The sequence below is a fragment of the Ambystoma mexicanum genome, chromosome 3q, assembly GCF_040938575.1.
Source record: "Ambystoma mexicanum isolate Mex_15411 chromosome 3q, UKY_AmexF1_1, whole genome shotgun sequence".
NCBI lineage: Eukaryota > Metazoa > Chordata > Amphibia > Caudata > Ambystomatidae > Ambystoma > Ambystoma mexicanum.
Window position 1 is genome coordinate 821335427 of NC_090926.1, and position 7210 is coordinate 821342636.

Sequence of the window (7210 nt, forward strand, 5' to 3'; positions counted from 1 at the left end):
GGGGTCAGTGAGGGCCGCTATCCCTCCTGGTGGGCTGTGTGGGGGTTAGAGGTGTGCTTGTGGCCTAGTTGTGATGAACGGGCATGACGAGGAGCCTGGTGCTGTCTCGCTTTGTTGGTGCTGCGCTGGCCCCGCTGTATCATAGTGAGTATTGTTTGGATTGGTAGGTGCGTCTGAACCTTTTCTACGGTTGTGGGACTGGGTTGGTAATATCTATTCTCTTGTTATCTAGTGTGACACTGGTCAGTTGAGGTTTTGAATGGTTCAGGGTCGGAGTGGTGTTGATGTGGTGTTCTAGTGCTTTCGTCCTGGTGAGCCTTTGTATTCAGTCATTAGTTTCCTCCTGTCATGCCTGTCTTTCCGTTGGTTCTTTGGTTTCTGTGGGGTGAACATCCTTGGGGCTGTCGTTTAGTTGTACTTTTTGTGTGGTGGGGCATTGTGCTTCCCACTGTGTAGTAGGAGGACAGTGTGTAGTGATGGAACATTCTGTTTCTCACCCACTGAATTGGCGCTCGTGGTGTATTGCTTCCTTTCCTTCTCTATCTGTTGTCCTTAGGTCTGTTGGGAATGACTATAGTTTAAGGTCATGGTCCTCTTTGTGATTCGTCCTGGTGTTTCTGTCTTTGTCTTGCTATGTATACAGTACTTGTACGTGAAAATGCATGATCATGTTAACCCCACTTCAGTTTAACCAGGTTTTCAAATATAAAGCATAATTTAAGAAGACAACCTTGCTATTTATACACCTAAAAAAAGACCACATTTAATTTACTAGGTAATTTTGTCTATTTACCTGAGTCACTATTAAAGTCAAGTTTTTACTTAACCACCAAAACTCCAAAATATGTATTGATTCGATCATTATGTGTTGCTAGACCTTGGGAGGGGTCATTATTGCTTGTGATAATGACCCTTCCCCCAACATATGGCCCCTGCTCACCTCAGGCAATAACTTGATGGCAGGTCATTATCCCTTGAGATTCACCCCTCCCCCAGTCTATAAAGCTATATTAATGGCAGCCTCCCAACATCTCCAAGAGTGGGTTTTAAGAAGAGGAGTTTACAAATTCAGCAATTTCTAAGAGGTGTATATTGAATGGTTTCAGAAATGTGGCTACTGAATGGAAATAGCTGCTTTTTATAGGAGCAGTAGTGGGGGACTTGCGGATGGTCAGGGTTAGGGCTGATCCAAAAGTTCCCAATTTAGTGATCTGAGTCTAGCTCATCATACCAATATAAGTGAAATTTGGCTAGGGCAGGCATGCATATTGTTCTGCAGAGTCAACTAGTGCATCTAGTGGTGGTATAGGAGATTGATGCATACTTACATGATTTGATCTGCAGTGGCTCCCAGAACCATAAACTGTAAACTGGTATGTGGCTTTGTCAAGGGCTTTGTTAAATTATTATCACTCCTGATTATATTTATTTTGTCTCCTACAGCTTTTTGGGGACAGATACTCCAGAGGTGTGAAGTTTAGCCACCAAGTATGTTGGGAGTCGGTTGTATCTGAATGAGCCCATCTGTATGAGCTGCTGCCTATCGGATCAATAGGATGCACAGTTTTAGGACCATTCCAGGGAAGCCCATCCTGTCTGGCGATGATGAGTATTTGGTGATCAACTTTGTTGAAGGCAGCTTATAGGTCTAAGAGGACTAGGAGACACAAGTCCCTAATGTCAGTGATTCGGAGTGCATCGTCCACCACTTGGATGGTTGCAATCTCAATCCTGCACTTGGGGTGGAAGCTAGACTGGGAATCGCAGAGGGGGTCAAGTTGGTCAATTTTGACAAGCAGTTGGGTCCCAACTACTTACCCAATAAGCTTCCCAATGAATGGGATGCTCTGAAAGGACTTAAGTTAGCTTGGTCATCTGGGTCAAACAAGGTTTTTTTGAGAAGGGTCTTTATGAGACCCGTCTTCGACATGTCTTGGAATGCACCTTCATTGAGGGAGACATTCACAATACTGAGGAGGGCTTTACATGCTGGGCCAGTGAGTTGTTTAATGAGGCAAGCTGGGAATAATTTTATTGTGTAAGTAGTGGGTTTGAGTGAAGCAAGTGTGTCTCAAAGATCCTTCAGAGCAGGGCTCTGTTTGTTTTTGTGGCATCTGTGTGACCTTTGATTTGACGTTTTTTTCCATTGTATCTTTCTTGTGAAGCTGGCACCTCAGGGACAGGTGTGGGCTTGGAGCTGTGTCTGACTACTTTGAATAAGGCTTTGGTCCTGTTAAATAGGGTTCAACATGTGTCACCAGTAATGTCATCTGTGATGTTATCATTGTGGTCATAGGCTGTGCAACAGTGGGTGCGAAGTTGAGGTGGCTTTAGTTGAATCTCAGGGATTTTGTTGCGTTACGCTCTCACCATAACATCCCTGCAACTAAAGTTTTTTCCTTGAATTTCAAGGGTTTTGTTATTCCATAGCTTTTTGGCTACTACCAGACCACTAGCCATGGCTGGTGGGCACAAACACGCTATATTTTAAAACACTTGCAACCCATCACACAAAGATATTCATCAATCCAAACTGATGTTGACCAGTGGTATTGTTATGTATAAAAGATTGCAGACTTTCAGAACTCACAATGTTTTTAGGCAATGCACAGTGAGATACAATTATTTGCCATGAACCACACACTTTGGTAAAGCAGCGTGCTACAAGCCCCTTTTTAAATGTCCGGTCTCTTGGCGACGGTTGTGATACATTTTATGAACCCCCCACCCCCAACTAACCGTATTTAAGCAGCACGGAAAAGTGGAAAAATGATTGGCTGCAAGAGTAACATATGCCCACGTACTTTTGCCCCCATAGTGAAAATCAAAAGCTGGCACCCATGAATGTACGCAGAGTAAGTGAACATACATCATAAAGATAATATACAAATGTAGTTCATTTGACCTTCACCTTAGATGAAAGTGCACAAGGAAAAATAGCATTGGACTTTTAAAAAGTAATGAATACCAGAAAATATACCTGAGGGAAGAAATGTTCCCAAAATATGCTGGCAAAGTATAAACAAACAGTGCTCAACAATCTGTAGTGGAATATTCCCTGGTAACCAAAATACCAGTATGAAACCAGTGCTTGTGTGTTAGGCAGAATTACATGCAGTACCCTTTGGGAACACTACACACAATTAAGACTACAGGTGTAAGCACAATCTCACCTTTGGTTCAAGCCTGTGCTACAGAGTTTTGTGTTAGCAGTGGCTGAGCAGCCAGACTTATCTCAAGAGGGATATGAGACAATCAAGATGTTACACAAAGGACTTGCAATCACAGTAGTTCAAACAAACACTATTCAATGTTTCTTGGTAAAAGAATATACATTTATTTACATCGTCAGTTGGAAAACGTTCCACTAGTAAGAAGCAGCTCAATATCACACTATAATACACTACAGTACACAACCAATACGTTTCTGAACAAGTTAGGCTCCCCTGAAGTGGGAGCAAAATGGCACTTCAGTAACTTTCAATAGGGGTACAAAGACAAAGGTTAAAAAGAATTAAAGCACAATTACTTTCATAGGCAGGGCAAATAGTTTCAGTTCACTACAACAGGCAATTCAATTCAATGGGCCTGGGCCAAAGTCAATGGTCCAGTGTCTTGGATAGGTTAGCACAGTTCTGGTAGTAATAGGTTAAGTCTTTTCCAATGTTCGAAGAAGAGTAGTTTGCCAGAAAAAGAGTATTATGTCGGATTAGGAGTGAACAAGACTCCAAAGTTGTGAAAGTTTCACAAACTTTCACAGCAGCAAAGATTTCCACATCGCGTTTTCACAGTACTTTAGGTATGAAGAAAAGATGTAGCTGAGGCAGTTGTTCCTGGCAGTTCCTGCAGATCTCGCTGTTCCTGAGCTTCAGTCGTGGGGACAAGAAGGACCAGGGTCGGATTGGCCCCTCGTCCCTGGGGAGTGGGGGCCAGTTTCTGGCCATGCCTGGCCGGTTTGGAAGAAAATAAAAATTGAAAAAATATATATTTGTTTTTCATTTTTTTTCTTCAAAAAGTCTTTCATCCTTCATAGGTCGCTAAATAAGTACCAACACAGGTTGGGTGATATTGTATGCATATTTGTTCTATAAAAAAGAGCTTAAGCGTAAGTGCTATACAATAACATATTATCAATTTGCCTTCGACGTCTGCTTGGATTCACAGTAAATTAGTGTACGTAGGAACAATGCTATTTGATGCCACTTCCTGTTTTGCCAAGGGGTCAAAGGTCATGTTTCATCGCTTCCCAGGATGTCACTTTGGGGTGGGGTCAAATGACATCACTTCTGATGATGTCATCAGAGGTCAAGGGTCGTGAGGCGAGGGGTGGTCCACTTTTTTTTCTTGCCCCAGTCTGACCCTGAGAAGGAGGATGTCGGGAGGTTCCTGCACTGCCCATGGAAGAGGCCACAAGTTTGGCTAAGCGTCGTATTTTAAGGTGCGAGTGCCTTAAAGTCCACAACCTGGTATCCTTCTTACTGGCTATCCAGTTTTCAACAGCACTCTGATGAAAATTCGACCAGTATAGAGACGATGTCCAGGTGGCTTACGAGTTGGTTGTTCCCACAAGCTCAAGGGAAGAAGTCGTCCTTGAAGGGGCTTCTCTGTCAATGGAGTTTCAGGGAATTTGGACCTGCAGCAGGGCTTCAACGGGCAAACCAACGGTCCAGGATTTGCAGCAGTCGTCTTCCTTCAGCTCGTCTTCGGTTCTTTCGTTCCAGTGCTCGACTCTAAGTCCCAGAGACCTGCTTTTTAACAGTTTTCTCCCATTTATTCCAGCCTAGCTGCCACTCACCCAGCAGGGTGGCTGTCCTTGCCGGACAGTCAGCCAGCCAATCACACCAGAGTGCATTCAGGGCTCCTAGGAGACTAAGCACAGGGAGTTTCGGGTATTAGTTTTATGACGGTACGATAACCTTCTTGCCAAATGACGGTATATCATGCTTATCGCGGTATAGAAGGTGGAGTTAACTAATCTTAACAAATATTTTCTAAAAGGTTGAAAATTGTCAGATTTATCATCACAAACAAAACCAGGCACCCAGGGCCAGAATTGGGCTTTTCAACATACTTTCCACTGAAATGCCACCCCTTGCTTCCACCAAACACAAACACACGTGTGGATAATAGCTATTCGTAAGTGGTCATTTAGGCTTTTAGCTCCCCCACTGGCTACTGGTGAAGATGAACATGTTGCCATCTTGATAGCCTGCATGCCACAGATCAATGGAGGCTGATTGTAGTATACGCTTGTGCGCATACACACACACACATGCACACTCTTTTTGTAACAGCCTTTCCAAATCAGATTGAAAAGCACGCTTAATGGTATAAACGGTATACCGGTATAAACAATGTGACGTTTATTATTGTTCAATTAAGTGGTTCACAGTATATTTAACGGTATACCGTTATACCGTTACATCCCTAGTTTCGGGCACCTCCCGCACATCCTGTCCACCCCAGACATTTCAGCACTGAAGCCCGCCAAAGGGCATCGAACAAGGGGACCAAATCTGGATTGGCGCAAAGAGTTAAACACAGGGAGGACCTTTCCTAAAAGAAATGGCAAAAAAAGATGACTGGAGTCTGCTTTTACAGAGGGGTCATGGGCACCATATTGAAAAACATGGCAGACCCGATTTTCGATGTTCGCGGTCGGGAAAAATCATGGTATTTCAATTTTAAAACCATTGCCACCAGGCATTTCAAGATGAAAGGGTAACATTTGACTGTTACATGAGTGTTTAGATACAGAGGGGGCTAGGTCTATGAATTTAAAGCGACTAGCAAAGTCAATTTAACTTTATATGCTTTGGGAGACAGTAGTCAGTCCCAGAGAAGGTATTTAAACCTTGGGGAGTCTGAAAGACACCCCTGTGCCACTGCACTGAAGGTGCTTTGTGACACACAAGAAAAAGATGATGCCTATGGAGTTGTTTAAAACTCCATATCTAAAGAACACAAAAGTAAATCACATTGAAAATGAAAAGTTGACTGGCCACCAGGGGGCGCACGGATGATCGCCTACCCCGTGTGAGCTCCGTCGTCGATGGTCCGCGAAGTGACTTGAGCCCCCACATCGCGACCCCCCCCACGGCGACAAACCCGTGAATAAGGCGTCGGAACACCTCCCCACGGAGCAGGAAAAAACCCGAACGAAATTGGGGCTGGGAAGCCCGGGAAAACCCTATCTGAAGTTTTCACCCCGTCGGAAGCGAGGAAACGAAACTAGTTGGCCCGACGCAGCCGCGCTGGAAGGCGGCCCTGCCTGGAGGAGAACACTCGACTTCTGGACTTCCCGTCGACGTGCCTCCCCCAGACCGCAGCCCCTAGTGTTGGAGTGCCCCCGTTGACTTCCCAGCACGGACCCCCACTCCTGGCCTGTGGAAGAACAGAAGGCCCTGCCAGGGAAGTAGGCCGCACTCCGAGTCGAGTGCGGCCTACACAGCCAGCTGAGATCAAGGCTCCTCGTAGTCCCGAAGCCCGTCACTCGGTGGATTGACCGCCCCACCTATGAGCGCCCGGCATAGATGTACGTCGCTCTAGGTGGCCCCGATCCTGACCAGGCCACGTGGGGATAAAGAGGTGGCGCGGGACCCAAGGTGAAGCGCCCGACCCCCTAGATAACTAATGGCCGCCATCGTCCTACGCCTCACAGACTGGTCACCTAAACTTTCGATGGCTTCATGTCAACCCACACGAGATACCGAAAATAGAAGACAGCCTTGAACCTGCAACCCTGCATGTCTTCATAGAAGGAAGGGTCCCCTACCCAGGGGTGTGTGCCTCCTCTTACCCGGGTCGTACTGTATGGACCCACTTCACAAACTAGCCAGATTTGCCTACAACCCTCTCCCCCCGCCACGCAGGCCTGCAACAAACATGTCCACGGACCCATCGGAGGAGAGTGCTGCCGCCACCAAGGGAGACATTACCACATTACTGAATTAGATAAAAAACATGGGAGCCAACCTAGGCGGTAAAATCGATAAAATTACCCAGAGGATGGACAGATTTGAGGAGCGGTTGGAATGTGTGGAAAATAATCAAACGTCGATCGATACCCTCGAAACCCAGATGGATGTACGGATCCATAACATTGAAAAAAGAGAGGTTTAGGCGCGGCTTAAGATGGATGACTTAGAAAATAGGGAGAGGAGGAACAATCTCCGCTTTTTCGGTATCCCAGAGCGCGAAGGAGAAACCG